At 47.2% G+C, this 15688-nt stretch overlaps 1 pseudogene; it reads left to right on the forward strand.

Moving 5' to 3' along the window:
- Window positions 1–2465: 2465 nt before the first annotated feature.
- Window positions 2466–3585, forward strand: LOC144251516 (mas-related G-protein coupled receptor member H-like; annotated as a pseudogene).
- The last annotated feature ends 12103 nt before the right edge of the window (window positions 3586–15688 follow it).

The raw sequence follows: 15688 nt of genomic DNA on the forward strand, positions 1-15688 counted from the left end.
TGTGTACAGAAAAACCACAGCATGCCCCATCAACATGAATAGTTACTATGAGTCAATTAAAAATAAAAGAATTTATCTTTGGGTGGTGAAATGGGAAAATTGACTTTTTTTCCTTCTTTTTGCAAAGTTTGTGAAATAAGTAGTTATTACTTTTAGCATTCAGAAAAATGCAAAAGAAGTTGAAGCAGAGGCTCCTCTTCCAGGGTGGACTGGGTTTGCCAGAGTAAGAGGGGAAGATGTGGATGGTAGAAAAGGAGCAGGAAGGACTCAGAGAAGGGCCAAGCCACAGACTGCCTGGGGCAGGAGGGACAGTGTGCTTCTGAGACTTCCAATAATTGGCTCTCCTGCCCGTTCCCTTCCCATGAAGCCTTACAAGGTAAGCCACAGGAATGCCCTGGGGCCCTGGGGCTGCTTGGGGAGAAGAGGAGCCCGGGAAGGCAGGGGTAGAAGGACATTCTCACCAGCCACTGTGGTTGGTGGTGGTGGAGAGGGAAACCCCAGAGCCACTACTGGGTCTGAGACAAGAAGGGGCACAAGTGAAGCCAGCCCAGGGTGGGAGGAGGCCAGAGGGGGCAGGTCCTGGCTGTTTCCCCCTTGCACAGCTGTGAATGGGGAGAGCAAACCACTTTCCTTCAGTTCTTACAGCAAGCCGCACAGAAGGCTGGGACCCCAAGAGGACTGGGGATTCTCCCTACCAGCAAGCAGGCCATCGGTTCTGCAGCCGCAGGCACCGCCCAGGTGTTCTCCAATCCTAGTGAGTTCTCCAGTTCCAGCCTCCACCTGGAGACAGTGTCAGATGGCACCAGCTGAGGACTGGTGCCCACCACTGCTCCCCATCTTCAGATGCCAGTCCCAGACCCCAGGAAGTTTCACCTGTGCTTCCTTCTCACATATAAACTAGGGTCCCTTCGTTGGGTTCTATTAATTTGCTCAAGTGGCTCACAGAACTCAGGGGAACATTTACATTTAGTGGTTTATTTTAAAGGATGTTACAAAGGATGCAGATGGAGAGGTACATGAGTGAGGTCTAGAGGGACACAGACTTCCATACCCTCTCTGGGAAGCTCCGTGTGTTCTGCAATCTGAAGCTCTGTGGACCTGTCCCCCCAGGTTTTATGGAGGTGCATTACATTGGCATGATTGGTGACATCACTGGTCATTGGTGATCAATAACCTTCAACCCTTCTCCCCTCCCTGAAGGTTGCAGGATGGTGCTAAAAGTCCCAATCCTCTCATCCTGCCTCAGTCTTTCAGTGACCAGCCATATCCTGAAGCTGCCAGCCACCAGCCACTTTATTAGCATGAAAAAGACACATTACTTTGGAGATTCCAAGGATTTCAGGAGTGTCTGCTGGGAAAAGAGAAAAGACCAAATACATATTTCATAGTATCTCAATTGGTTATAGCTAAGGTTCACTGGCTGTCCTGGACATCCAGCCAAGTCTTAGAAAATGTGTTCCAAGTTTCCAAGGAAGACTGACAAGTGACTCTTAACACAGTCCCATCTGTCAAGATGAGACAGCTCATCCTTTGCTGTCAAGAGTCCACAGAGAAACAATCTAGAAAGCCCTGTAAGCCCTTCCCTGTTCCTACCCATGTCTCAGTGGGTTGGGGTGAGTGAATCCTCAGGCAACCAGGACACCAGGTAAGGACAGAGAAGTGTGGACCAGGCAGTCCTGGGCCCTGACTTCACAATCCTGCATGCCCGCCCACCCTAGGTAGCCCTTGTCCCCCGAACCCCAGTTCAACAGAGCGAGCCTCTTTTCTTCCTCCCTCCCTCTCCCCCTGTCTCTCCTATTGGCTGCTGGATCGTCCTGTCAGCTAAGCCCAAGAGGATGACCCTCAATGAACAGGAGAGAAAGACACAAACAGCTGTTAATTGTGTTTACTGGTGCATAGAAACTGTTGGGGGGTTATGTGGATATTATAAACAAAAGCCAAGGCATGGGAAAGGAAGAGTATCTCAAGAGAGAGATGGGGCAGAAGTTTCTAGACACAACCGTGAGCGCTTACTTCCTTGTGCATGGGCTTTTGATCATTGGTACGTTTTTTATCCTTTTTTATTTTGGATCCTTTCTCCTAGCTCTGTCCTCTATTTTTGGTAAGAACCCTTAGAAATCTCTTTCAGGAAGGCAGGGGACAAATTAGGAACACAGTGGGTTTTTCCACAGGGCCAGAGAGAAAGAATCCTGGTTGGAGGCAATAGCTGGAGGTGAGGTTAGAAGCCCAGCCTTGGGTTCAGTGGAGGAAACCCGGAGATCACAGTGGAATCTGCCTGGGCGGAGCACAGAAGGGGAGAGGAACCGGGGAAGAAGATGGGAAACACAGCAGCACACTTCCTCCCACACCACTGTGAGGGAGGATCAAAAACCAACTCACTGTGGGATGCACAGCAAACGACACCATCAGCTCCATCTTCCATTTCTGACCACAGGTGTGCAGGAGGAAAACAGCGATCCCCAAGAATGGAGCCATGGGCAGTGACCCCGAATCCTTCGGAACCCACACTGATTCCCAGAAACGCCTCCCTGGATGGAACAACCTGGTCATCAGAGCAGGTGAGGGAGCCCCTGTCAGAGGCTGAAAGAGAGCACGGCCATGTCTACTTTTCCCTGCTCATCTGTGTCCCCGGAGTCACTGGGAACGGACTCCTGATACTGTTTCTCATCTTCTGCGTCAAGAGGAAGCCGTTCACCGTCTACATTCTGCATCTGGCCATTGCCGACTTGATGGTCCTTCTCTGCTCGTCCATCTTCCAGCTGGTGGACAGCCTCCACCTGCACGATGACACCTGGCTGAGCTACGTCCTCCTCCTCATGATCTTCGGCTACAACACGGGTCTGCACCTGCTCACTGCCATCAGCGTGGAGCGCTCTACCCAATCTGGCACCAGTGCCGCCGCCCGAGGCACCCGTCGGCCGTGGCCTGCGCGCTGCTGTGGGCTCTTTCGGTGCTGGCATCGGGGCTGGAAAACTTCTTCTGCCTTCTGGCAGCGGAGCCGAGATTCCCAGAGTGCCGATACGAGGACGCCTTCTCCTGGGTCTTGACCTTCCTTGTCTTCGTTGCTCTCATGATCTTCTCCAACTTGATCCTCTCCGTCCAGGTCTGCTGCCACCTCAAGTCCCGTCAACCCGCCAAGCTCTGTGTGATCGTCACGGCCACCGTGGTCTTGTTCCTGGTCTTGCCATGCCCATGAAGGTCCTGTTCATCGTCGTCTACTACTCCAACCCCAGCGGCGAGTCTGTGTGGAAGTTCTTCCCCTATCTGCACCTGCTGTCCACCATCAATTGCAGTGTGAATCCAATTGTCTATTTCGTGGTGGGTGGTCTCAGGAGAAAGAAAAGTAGAAAGTCCCTGAAAGAAGCGCTGCTGAATGTCTTTGAGGAAAAGCCAGAGCCACCTTCAGGTGGGAACGCTGCCCCTTCCTCTCCGACCTCGAGGTCCTGAGGACACTCTGGAGGGTCGGAAGCTGTCTCCGTGGGAAAAGGTAACATGTTCTGAAAACACCTCTCTGCTTTCCCACTGCAGCTCACCTAAGATAAAAATCAGTTCCTTTGTTCCTCCTGGGAATTAGTAATAGCAACGAGACGCGCAGTCCCCACCATCCACCTGGCCACTGTGGCTTCGTGACAGCTATCCTTTTAGGACACTTACTCTCTTCCAGGCACCAAGCCCCACGTTTTACACACATTGTCTCATTTCATCTCTTAACAACCTTAGGAATCAACACTGTTACTCAAGGAAGTGGGGCTCCCAGAGGTTTAGTAAGGTTCCGGAGCATGGAAGGCCCAGCTGGGACGGGACCCGCAGAGCCCGACCCCAAGCCCTTCCTTGCACCATGATACCCAGGACTGTCTTTGAGAGGTGATATCTTAAACTGTTTGCACTAATGTCTTCAACACCACTCCCCACTGTCTTCTTTTCAAACCTTGTGCTCCTGATTAGTCAGAGGAAAACGTTTTCTTCTTAGAAAGGAATGTGAATTGTTGGAGACGAAAAGATGACGATGAATACTTAGAAGGGACTATCAGCCTGTCCTATAGAAGTGTCCCTATTATTTACATATTAAGAATTCATCCCCAACACCACAAAAAGAAAAAAAGAATTCATCCTGGGATGTGTTGGGGAATAGGAGAGCTATCCCATAAGTCCTTTAATAATGTCGTCTTGTAATAGTGAGCAGGAACTGCCGGGCTTGGTGGCACATGCCTACCATCTGGGCAATATAGCAAGACTTTGCCTCAAAATAAAACTAAAAGTGGCTAGGGATGTAGTTTACTGGTAGAGCACTTGCCTAGCATGTGTGAAGCCCTGGGCGCAACCCTCAGTACTATGAAAATTTAAAAAATAAAATAAAAAGCAAGGGAATTTCAAAAAGAATCACTGAAGCTTTGCTTGAACATGGAAATTTTCACTTTTGTCTCCCTCCCTCCGTTCCTCCCTCCCTTCCTTCCTTTCTTCCTTCCTTCCCTTAATCTGTGGTATGGGTATATCCATAAAATACAACAGATGGAAGAATGCTTTCTTTGCAAAATGTGTACAAAACAAAACCATGTATTTTCTAGAGAATTTCAGCGCATGGCTATTCCACCATCTCTTCAGCCCACCATCCCTCTTTTCTCAGTTCAGTTCTGAGTACCGGACTTGAGATGCTGCCAACTCTTTTTGGAATGAGGTGTTTTCTTTTTTTATTACAAAGCAAACATTTTGCTGTGGTCCCAAGGCCCTCTTGATGGACTTCACTATTATAAGCCAAGCCCCACACTTTCCAAGACTATTTATAGATTTTGCTCATCCAGCCATATTCTTACTGGAATTATCTTGCAGTCCAACCTGATCATCATGTAACAAATTCTTAAATTTAATTCCACTTACCTTCAGATTTTGCTGAATGGACTATGATTTAGTGGCACTAGGACATTTCCAACAAATGATTATCACCAGATATAAATTAGGATGTACTTTTAATAAATACAATAGTGGAATGATTAAAATATGGAATGCTCAATCAAATTGAGCACAATGGGGACTACCAGAGGCTGGGTGGTGACAACTGCAGGGTACAAAATTTCAGTTAAGAGGAATAAACTTTCAGGACCTACTGCACAGCATGGTGACTGGAGTTAATAGTTAATAATAATGTATCGTATATTTCAAAATCGCTAAAAGTGTGGATGTAGCTCAGTGGTGGAACACTTGTTCAGCATGATGGAGGCCCTGGGTTCAATTTCTAGTAACAAAAACAATGACAACACCCACCCCCCACCAAGGAAATGGCTAAAAGGGTAACCTTTAAATACAAAAATGAAACAAAACACCACACAAAATTATAAAGTCTGCAGGGTGGTGATATGTTAGTTAGCTTGTCCTCATCACTGCATAATGCATACATAGATCACATCACATTGTATCCCACAAATACAAAAAATTATTTGTCAACTAAAAAATAAAAAATTGAAAAGCAAGGCTTGAGGAAGAACTTTACATTCATCATTTATTTAACCAAACATTTACTGAAGGCCTCTTAGTGGCCTGAGACTGCTCAGTGGGTAAGTCACAGCCCTGGCCTCAGGGTCTCCCAGCCTGAGAGCTGAAGGGACCAGACTCCTACAGGGTTATTATGCATCTTCCCCAGGATCACAAACTGTGCCACAGACAGCGGGTGCTCAAGAAATATCTGGTCCATAAACAAATATATAAATGTAAAATAATATAATAAGAGCTGACAAAAATCTTTCCTATAAGGAACTAAAGATATTTTATGGATGGGTTCTCCTAGTTAAATAAACAATTAATAACAGAGATCAAGTCTACATTGGGAGATGCCCAGGTTTCTCAGGTCTCCCAGTAATACAGAACATGAAATCAAACATTTGCTCTAAAAGTGACACGGAATCAGTGTGAGAAAAAGGAAAAAGTCTCATTGAAAAGCTCTCAGAACTGACCTATGGTTTCCAGACTTTTTCAGAAGGCCTCCTTGACATCTAACAGGAGCTTTTGAATGTTTCTTTTGATATTTTTAACTTATATTTATTTATATCTCCATCATTGATGTGGTTCACCAAAACAAAGTAAATACTAGAAGTTGAAATAATAACTACAGATGGTTGGAACAGGGTAAATATAGTAAGGAGAGAAGAGCCATATTGGAAAGCTCAGACACTTCCCATGAGGGCTGGTGCCATTGCTAAAGGTAAGGCATACATTTGTTTCTGAGTTTTCTGGAAGTCAAAGCAAAAAGAAAAAAAAAATGTTTAGCAATGAGGGTCGAGCTTATGGTTTCCTGGGTATCCAGACGTACACTGTTTCCTGATTCTTTCTGGGAGGTCGTGGGGTGAGGTGTCCTCAACGACACCCCATTCGTAAGTGCAGTAGGAAGGTTTCTACTTCTCAGGGTAAGCCAAGTACATCCCATCAAAGGGCGATTTTGAAAAGGGCAGGCAACTGCCAAGAGAAGGAAGAGTTGCTTTCTGAGGACCCAGCTCTGACAGGGCCTCTGGAGCGTCTGGGGATGGAGAATGGCATCCTTTCCTTCTGAGGGTGATGGATAGCTATTACTCCTCACAACTGCTTGTTTGATGAGAAAGGGCTCCAGAGGGTGCATGGCTACATTTACAGTCGGGATTCTTGGTGAAGACACCCTCTCTGTGACATCCGCAAAAGGGCAAAAGGAGGTTAAAGTTCTCTTTTCAGCATAGAAAATGAGCCCCAGCAGATCACCCTTCACTGCAGGACAGAGCAAGGGTGTGAAGCTCTTGACCTTTCCAGAAGGGTAAAAACAGGCCTTTCTCCTCTCGGCAGCATCTGTGTGTGCCCTTCTTACCACTCCGGCTAGTTGGAAAACTCACACTGGCTGGAGGTGGGGCTCAGTCATAGAGCACTTGCCTAGCAGGCATGAGGCCTTGGGTTCAACCCCCAGCACCACCACCCCCAGAGAGAAAAGAAAAAGAATACAGAAAAAGTTGCAATTGTATTGGTTCTAGGCTATGCTGTTTGTATAGGCTAAAATTATATCCTGTGACTTCAATTTATAATTTTTGATTATTAGTGACTCTGAACATTTCTTACGTCTATAAGCTAGACATTAACATTTGTGTCTGTGTGACTCAGTGTGATTATAAGTTACCCACCATGTCTCCACCCATTCATCCACTAGCGGCCCAACATTTTTCTCCTCAGTTTAATTGAGCATTCCATATTTTAAGGGATAGTAACCCACTATTGTATTTATTAAAGTACATCCTAATTTATATTTGGTGATAATCATTGTTGGAACAGTCCTAGTGCCACCAAATCATAGTTCATTCAGCAGAACATTAGCACAAAGAGACGGGCTTACCGGATGCACACTTCATAGATCATTTCAGCCTTTACTCAGGATCGGGACCACACCTACGGGAACAGACCTATTTTCCTGGTGGAAAATGAGCCACTGAACAAAGGCGGGGACTGGGCTTATATAGGTTGTGGGTGATTTAGTGAGCGTGTCAGTCTGGGCACTGAGGAATTTGAGTTTGGGGCTGGAGGTCAGTGGCCAGCACCTGAAGAGGCATTATCTTGGAAGAGATTAGTGCTCCCTAGAGACTACCACTTTAGGATTGATGACACATTTTTTTCCCCTACCTGCGGCCAGCATCTGAAAGAGATTTACCTTGAGAAAGTCTGGCTTTTTCATTCCCTTTTCCCAGGCCTCATTATTTGGGGGGTTTTCATTTTCCATATCCAATAGCTTCTGCCCACTCTGTCAACCATGGCACCCTCAGAGTCACCACATGGGTTAGGGGTTGGTGGGCTCCACCACACTCTGTCCCCTGGGTTGTGTGTGTGTGTGTGTGTGTGTGTGTGTGTGTGTGTGTGTGTGTGTAGGGCTGTTCAAACCTGGGCTCAGATCCCTCCTAGCTCATCAATGCTTGATTGTGGTCCTGGGCAAGTTCCCTGAGTCCCCAAGGCCCCCTGCTTCTTCATGCTGGTGGACATCTGCCTCCCAGGACACAGGAGGATGTTGCATCCACTATCAGAAGGGCTTGTCACAGCAACTGTCAGTAGTGAGGGCCATTGTGGACAGTTTTTAAAATTCCACTCTTGGTGCCTTCTGGGGATCACCTGTGGGGTTTGACTGAACCTTTGATTTCCCGATGCAAACAGTGTCGTGGGGGCCCAGGTGACAGGGTGGGACACATTTTACTAAACCAAGTTCAGGGAAGGTATCAGGAAGTTTTCCTCAAATTCTCCTCAAGTAGCCGGCTCACTCTCCCGAGACCCCGAAAAGACGGTTCAGGGCTAGGCAGAAGAATCTCACCTGGGGTGCATTGAAGGAAAGGACAGTGTTGAGAGTGAAAATCAATTGCAAGGAAAAGTCAAATCAAAGTTAAGATGAAAGAAAGAAAACAATCCTATTTGGTTATTTCTTTGCAAAGATATCTGGAAAGAAACCAGGAAGGAAGAATGCAATAATATTTTGCCCTCTGAATATTTTTTCCTAGCTGTAGATGGACACAATGCCTCTATTTTGTTTATTTTTATGTGGAGCTCACACATGCTAGGCAAGTGCTCTCCCACTGAGCTACATCCCCAGCCCCACACACTGAATATTTCAAAAGAATGTTTCTGTAGAAAAGTTTTATCATGGGCTGGGGTTGTGGCTCAGCAGTAGATGGCGTGCCTCTCATGTGCAAGAGCCAGCCTGGGTCGGACCCTCAGCACCACATAAAAATAAATAAGTGAAATAAACGTGTTGTGTCCAACTACAACTAAAAACTAAAATATTTTTTAAAAAAGAAAAGTCCTATCATCACACAAAAAAGAGAGCAGTTGTGTTTACAACAAAAACAACATTGACCAGTGTAAAACCCTCTTATGTTCCCTATTTTTGTGCTATTACGTGGCCTTTCTGTTCTTAATAAATAATTCTAATGATGATATCCATTACTCTGTTTCTTATAATCTTTCTAACCCTTCTGGAAATAATTGAAATGATCCCTTCCTGAACTTTGATCACTTTCTTAAAAGTACAGAACTTTTTAAAGAGGTGGCTGTTTCTCTTGAGGGGTAGGATTGGTAGATGGATTTAACAAAAATATTAGATATACATGATGCAAACTTGTCAACCTACCAGACTTTTTTTAATGGCATTTCTTAATTTCTTCTCAGCTGAAAACACAAAACTCAAGAGTGCTCAGTTCCAAACCAGCCCTCGAGCAACTCAATGTGGAGGTCCTCGGGGTCAAAGTCTCCGTTTCTCTGGGTCCAGCGGTCTTGAGGCATTCATGCAAATAGGTTATCTAAAGGCCGGTCAGCTGCCACCCTTTCTCCAGAACCCAACAGTGCAAGGGGTTATTGTCTGTCCCAACTATTACAGAGGACTAACTGTGGTTCACCTTCCAGATTCATCCTAAGAGGAGCTGGAAGGCTCAGGAGGCCATTATAAGTCCCATCTCTAAGGATGGCCACAGGGAGGTGTGTTCACTTGATCTGCGCACACACCAAAGGGCATGAAGAGGCTGACGCAAATGAATTAAATGGAAAGTGAAATGGGTAACAGTGGAAATCAGAAAAGCACAGGTAGCACCGGAGATGAAGGCCAAGGGGAAAATAAAGATGTGAACATGCAGGCCACGGTCATGTGTCGTCACATTGCACCAGGTACAGGGTGTGGGCTTTCTGCATTCAAACTAAAAAGAAAAACCTGGGGTCGGTGGGGAGTGACCAGCATTCTCTGCAAGCCACCTGGTTCCTGGGAAGGGCTGGTGGAGGAGGCAGGAGACACACGGGCTGTGTTTGCTCTGAACAGTTTCTGCCGTGGATCTTCCTGGGGATACAGGCTTAGAATCCACCCTACAGTAAACGCAGCTCTGGCTGTTTTAAGCACCTCTATTGAGATCTACTTCACTAGCCATCAAAATCACCCATCTAAAATGTACAGTTTAATGGCTTCACAGACTTACATAACCATTGCCACAATCTATTTTTACAACATTTTCTCCTTCCCCCAAATAAAGCCCATGCCCGTTGGCAATCACGCCCCAGATCCCAACAGCTGTGGATCTCTCTCTGGTCTCTATGGATTTGTCCATTCTGTGCATTTCCTATAAACGGAATCAGACAACGTGTGGTCATTTGTGACCAACTTCTTTCTTAGCAGGTTTTCAACCAATATTACAGCATGTATCTGTATTTCATTCCTTTTTATTGCCAAATAATATTCAGTTGCATGGACACTTCTGATGCCTCCTTTCATTAAGCTGAGAGTAATTCTAGGGTGGTGGTGGGGTAGATGGCTTTCTAACTGTCCATGACATTAACAGGATATCTAAGGAATTTGATGCATAGTTAGTCTTTCAAATTATGGCTGTACATTTTTTCCAGGTGGGAACTTGATCAAATTTGAGCAGAAACAGCCCGCATATATCCTGGTGGGCAAGACAGATCCTGGGGCTGGCCAACAAACTTCAAAAATTAACTGATCAGCTGATGGGAATGAGAAACTTTGGGGAAAATTAAGAAGCCTAACCAAGATTCATGCTCACAACAGCAGTTTTCCATCTGTGTATGGAACACCCAGTACACGGAGAAGCACTTACCGTCAAGTTGGGGTTTTACTTAGAAAACATTCTGGCTCTCCCATAGCTTGTGAACAAAAAATGAAGGTACATAGCACAGAGCCCATCTCAGACTTGACCCTGAAGACTTCCAGAGCAGGAGTCAGCATGGCCCATTATGATCATAGAAAAATCTTAATGCACTGACAAAAAGCTTGAATCTGAGAATGTGGCTTCCACATCAACCCCAAAATGACTAGACTGTCAGGCGAACTTCCGAGTGAGAACATGAGTTCCCCTGCTGCATACCCTTCCTGGATACGGACTGATGAAATAGGGGAGAATTATGTGCCAAAACAAAACCATTTTGAGTTTAATGTAGGTGATTTAAAAATCATTCTTCTTACACAATTTAGGTTGTAGGGTCAGTTATCTACTGATGGTGCTCCTAGTTTATGATAAAAATAATTTAGGAGGATACTCATCTTTCTAGTCTGAATGGCTCTTTTTTTCCTGCCCTGGCATCAAAACCATTCCGCCTCTTGCTTGTGTGGGAAGCAGAGGACACAGCACAGTTCCTCTCTGTACCCCATGGCCACTGCAACTCAGGCATAGGACTGAGGTGCAGCCTATTAGAATCTCTGGTCAGGACTGTTCCATTCATTAGGCAGATGTCCACTGAGCCCTGCATGTGCCTGGCACTGTTTAAGGCACTGCAGATAAAAATAATGATAAGTAGAGAAAAAGGACAAAGAGTGACAGAGGTGTTATTACGTTTCTGTGGTGGTCAGGGATGGCATCTGTTATTGTTTAGATATGAGGTTCCCCAGAAAAGCTCATGCATAAGACAATGTAAGAAAATTTGGAGGTGAAATGATTAGGGTGTAAGAGTCTTAACTTAATCAGTGCGTTAATCCATTTGAATGGTTAACTGGGTGGTAACGTTAGGCAGGCTGGGCTTGGCTGGAGGAGGTGGGTCGCTGGGTGCCTGACTTTAGGGTTTGCATTTTGTCCCCCATGAGTGGAGCTCTCTGTTTCTCAGCTTCCTGGTGTCCAAGTCCTGAGCCGCTTTCCTCCTCCACACCCTTCTTGAGGTTCTGTTGCAGGCCCCCCATAATAGAGTTGGCTGTCCTGGGACTGAGGCCTCTGAAGTCAAGAGCCCTGAATAAACTTCCTCCTCTAATATTGCTCTTGTGGGGTCTTTTGGTCACAGTGATGAAAAAGCTGACGGAAACAGCATCTCATAGAAGTGGCATCTGAGCGGAGGGCTGGCTGGAGCGAGGAAGCTCCGTTTAGAAATTAGGTGCTGCAGCGGCAGCAGAGCCAAGGGAACAGGAAGGGGCTCCCTGGCTCCTGCCTTCTGAGCTGGGACAACATGGGCACAGAGGTGACAATGGTGACGACGACACGAGACGGCACTGGAATGAAGAACTGACCAGGTTGAGTTCAGAGAAATGGAGCTTCTAAAGTCAGAGTGGGACTGAGCAAATCAGGCTTTCCCACGGCTGTGATTTGTCTGCATGTCCTCCGAGGGTCCGTCGTGATTGGGGGCTTGGGCCTTCAGGGTGGGGATATTGGGAGGTAGAGGAGGTTTGGGAGACGGCCTAGAGGAAGGTCTCCCGGTCTTTGGGGGCCAGCCCTCCCAGGGGATTGTGGGACCAGTATAGGTCTCTTTCTCTGCAGCTCCGGGATGACTGCTGTTCCCACACCTTCCACCATATCCCATCCTCACAAGAGAACAGGCCAGTGTGGCCTCCAAAATTGTGAGCCAAATAAGCTTGCCTTCTCTAGTAGGTTAATTGCCTCTGGTGTTCTGTTGCAGCGATGCAAAGCTGGTATTTTCATTTTGCTCTTCTTAGACCTATGACTATGAAAGAGAAGTCAGAGGGTGAGAGAAAGTTGCCAAGCACAGTGGCCTGTCTTTGTCAGACCAGGAAATGAAATACAGTTTGTTGAAACATTAAAGAAATAAAATCAATATTGGTTTGTCCTTAGTTGATTGGCAAGGAACAAAAACTGTTCTGTTTCCTCCTTTGTAAAATGGCAATATTAAGAGAATGAACTTTGGATATTTCTAAACTGAGGTTCCCTGTCCCCGCCCATCCATCAAAGCCGGGGACATAAATTGTCCCAGGGGAAGGTAGGCTACAGCTTTGACCAAAAAGTCACATTCTTGGCTTCTGAGCTTAATTTATACAGAATTTTGGAAAGACGGAGCAGAGTCGACTGTATGGAAGCCAAAGCGTTCTTGATTTGCAAAAGCTGGCTCTTCGGCGAGGTTTTGTTTTGTTTATTTTTTTCACATTTCTGACGACTTGGCACGCCATCTCCATAGCAGGCCTCCTGGATTCTGCGGAGTTGACAGGGAAATCATGGGTAGGAAAAAATACACCACGATAAAGGAGCAATTTTCCATCCAAACAGAGATAAGTGCTCGAGCAACCAGGCTGGCGGGAAGCCGGGGCTGGCAGGCCGGGGGCCCAGGGTGGGAGGCGGGCTACAGAAGAGAAGCCTCGATGGGCTGAGGGACTTCCGAGCCAAAAGGCTCCAGAGCACCTTCCTGGGGGCAGTGCAGGACCCTGAGGGCAACCTCCATGGGAAAACCCATAACCAGGGGAAGTCACACTGGATGGGCGAGAGGCCACCCTTGAATTAGGCAGCTCTGTCAGGAAAACAGATGCCACCTGCAGGAATCGGACGGGGCCATTTGGTTCTGCAGATGACAGAAGGGCTGAAAGGGCAGACAGGACGTGAGGACCCCCAGAGCCGGTAACACTGGACTTGGCCCCCTGGGGAGGGGCTAGAGGATGGAAGGTTGTTAAGGTCTGTAAACAAGTCAAAATAACACCTGGTATTTTGCCAGGGGAATGTTAGAGTTCGTAAACAAGTCTGGATGGTGCCTGGCAAAATGTCAGAGGGAGTGGTTTGAGAAGTAACAAAAGTGAGCCACTAAGTGTGGAGATTCCTTATTGGTTGACTGATGTATCTAGTTTATGCTAATTAAGATAAGCTGTGCAAAATGTATAAATAGCTCTGTTGTCCTACAGTAAACGGCTCCTACTCCTGCTGTATCAACGTACACAAGTTATTCCTCACCCCCCGGTTAGTTTGCTGCAGTCGGGCTGCGGCAGAAGGTGTTGCTGAGGCCAGGAAGCCAAGAGGGTGGTGACACACGCTGGCTCCTCCATTTCTCCTGCCCCTGCTCCAAGGCCTCCAACTGACTAAACCCAGCTGACACCAGCAGGCATGTCACCTGAGAAACACAGCCTCCGGGGCTGGCCCTCTGACATAGGTGGCTAATTGCTACAGAGTGGCTCTCAGGACAAATGGGCTCAGAAGTCACCATGACCCAGGGACTGTGTCAGCCCTGGTGGACCAAAAGACTTAGGGTGGGAGCCCAGGGAACTCCAGGCCCAGCCAGAACCCAGGTGCCCAGCAAAGGATCTCAACGCATGCCCACGGGGACAGAAGAGACACACAAGGTTTCAATATATTGGTGGCATCGGGAAAAGAGCAGGCAGCAGCAGCGTTGTTCTCTCTCTTCAGCCAACTAAAAACTGGCTTCATGCACCGTGTTCCAGGATGCCCGCTCTTCTCCTGAGACAGAATCAGCAGTGCCAGAACCCACCAGGCCCCAGCTCTCAGTGCGGGTGACCCTGAAGGCGGGCTGCCCTCCCACAGTCATACTATGTGGTCACTCTGCTCTGACAGCACCTCCTGCTTTTCCTCCAGTGTCTCTCGCTGTTGGAAATGACTTGAATGTCAATTTCAGTGCTGGGCTCCCATCCTAGGCTTCTAGCCCACACTCCTTGAGACTGGACCTCGATGGTTTTGCTGTTCCTTGGATTCCTGGGGCCAAGCCCAATGCCTCCGCACGCAGTATGGTGCTCAGATGGCATTTGCTGAAGGGAATAAATGAGTGATGGAGGAATGGGGAAAATGGGGTCTCTTCCCTCAGCTCTGCCAGGTCTGTCCAAATAGCCTCTCTCTGCTTGTGCCATCAGACTTTGTTCTTGGAAATGGGGGCCAAGAGGGCTGCAGAGATGGGCTGAGGCAGCAGGACCTGGAGGGGACACCAGCTCCAGGAAGCAGTGCGATGGGTGGGAAGAGCACCCACCAGACCAGAGGGACCTTGAGCCACACAGCAGCTGCAGCCACAGGCCCCCTGCCCCAGAACCAGCTCCGGAAGCGCCCCTCACCTGCTCAGTACTTCATACACCTCGGAGAGATTGGAGACCCGTGGGAAATGCAGCTCCTGAAATTGTGGAGAACAAATCACCAAGAGAAGAATACTGTCCATCTGCTTCAGGTCTTGTCCAGTGGCTGCCCAAGTGTCCTGGAGAACCCCATGCCCACCTCCTCTTCCTTCTCCTCCAGCGTCCCAACTGCCCTTACTCCTCAAATGCAGGGCCAGGGACCCAGATCCTGGGGTTCCCCAATGGGCTCCCCACAGTCCAGGCTGCCCACCACCACCTCCCTCCACAGATGAGCGTAGGGGTCTAGAAATACGGAACCCGAGGCGCTCCACGGAAGCCTGGACACTTGTGGTATACCAGGCATTCTAGAACGAGAGGGACGGGGATTGCCTGGCCTCGGAGTCCTAGGAGTTCATCAAAGCTAGAAACCCATGAAGTACAAACACTAGAGCCTTTCTGGACAAAGAGGGACCAAGGGACCCACTCCTATTTTTGTGGCTTTTTTTCTTGAAGAGCTCAATTTAATTACTTAAGCCAAGCTACCTTGTCCACACTTTAGTATCTCTTCTCTCGGTTTTAATTTCACTTCAATAACTTTTTAATATAAAAAGTTACATAAGTCTCATACCTCAAATCTTAGGTAGGTAGTAAACTTTGTGTATACTTTTCCCTGTTCAACAAAAGTATATAACTTTCCTAGAATTGTGATCACTAAGATACTAAGTTATATATACTGATATTTAAAAATAGGCCATTTCTGATTTTGAAGGGATACAAGTTTATACTGTGAAAACTTGTGGCCTACAGAGAAGCCTGAGAAATAAATTAAGAATCTTCCCACGAGATAACATTTTAATGCATGTTATTAGTTTTTTGAAGGTAACTCTGCTCGGAATGCATGCACCCCGCTTGCCCCCACAGGTGTGGTCATGAGGATAGAAAGGGCCTAGAGGT

The sequence above is a fragment of the Urocitellus parryii genome (genome assembly GCF_045843805.1).
Source record: "Urocitellus parryii isolate mUroPar1 chromosome 8 unlocalized genomic scaffold, mUroPar1.hap1 SUPER_8_unloc_1, whole genome shotgun sequence".
NCBI classification, from domain to species: Eukaryota; Metazoa; Chordata; class Mammalia; order Rodentia; family Sciuridae; genus Urocitellus; species Urocitellus parryii.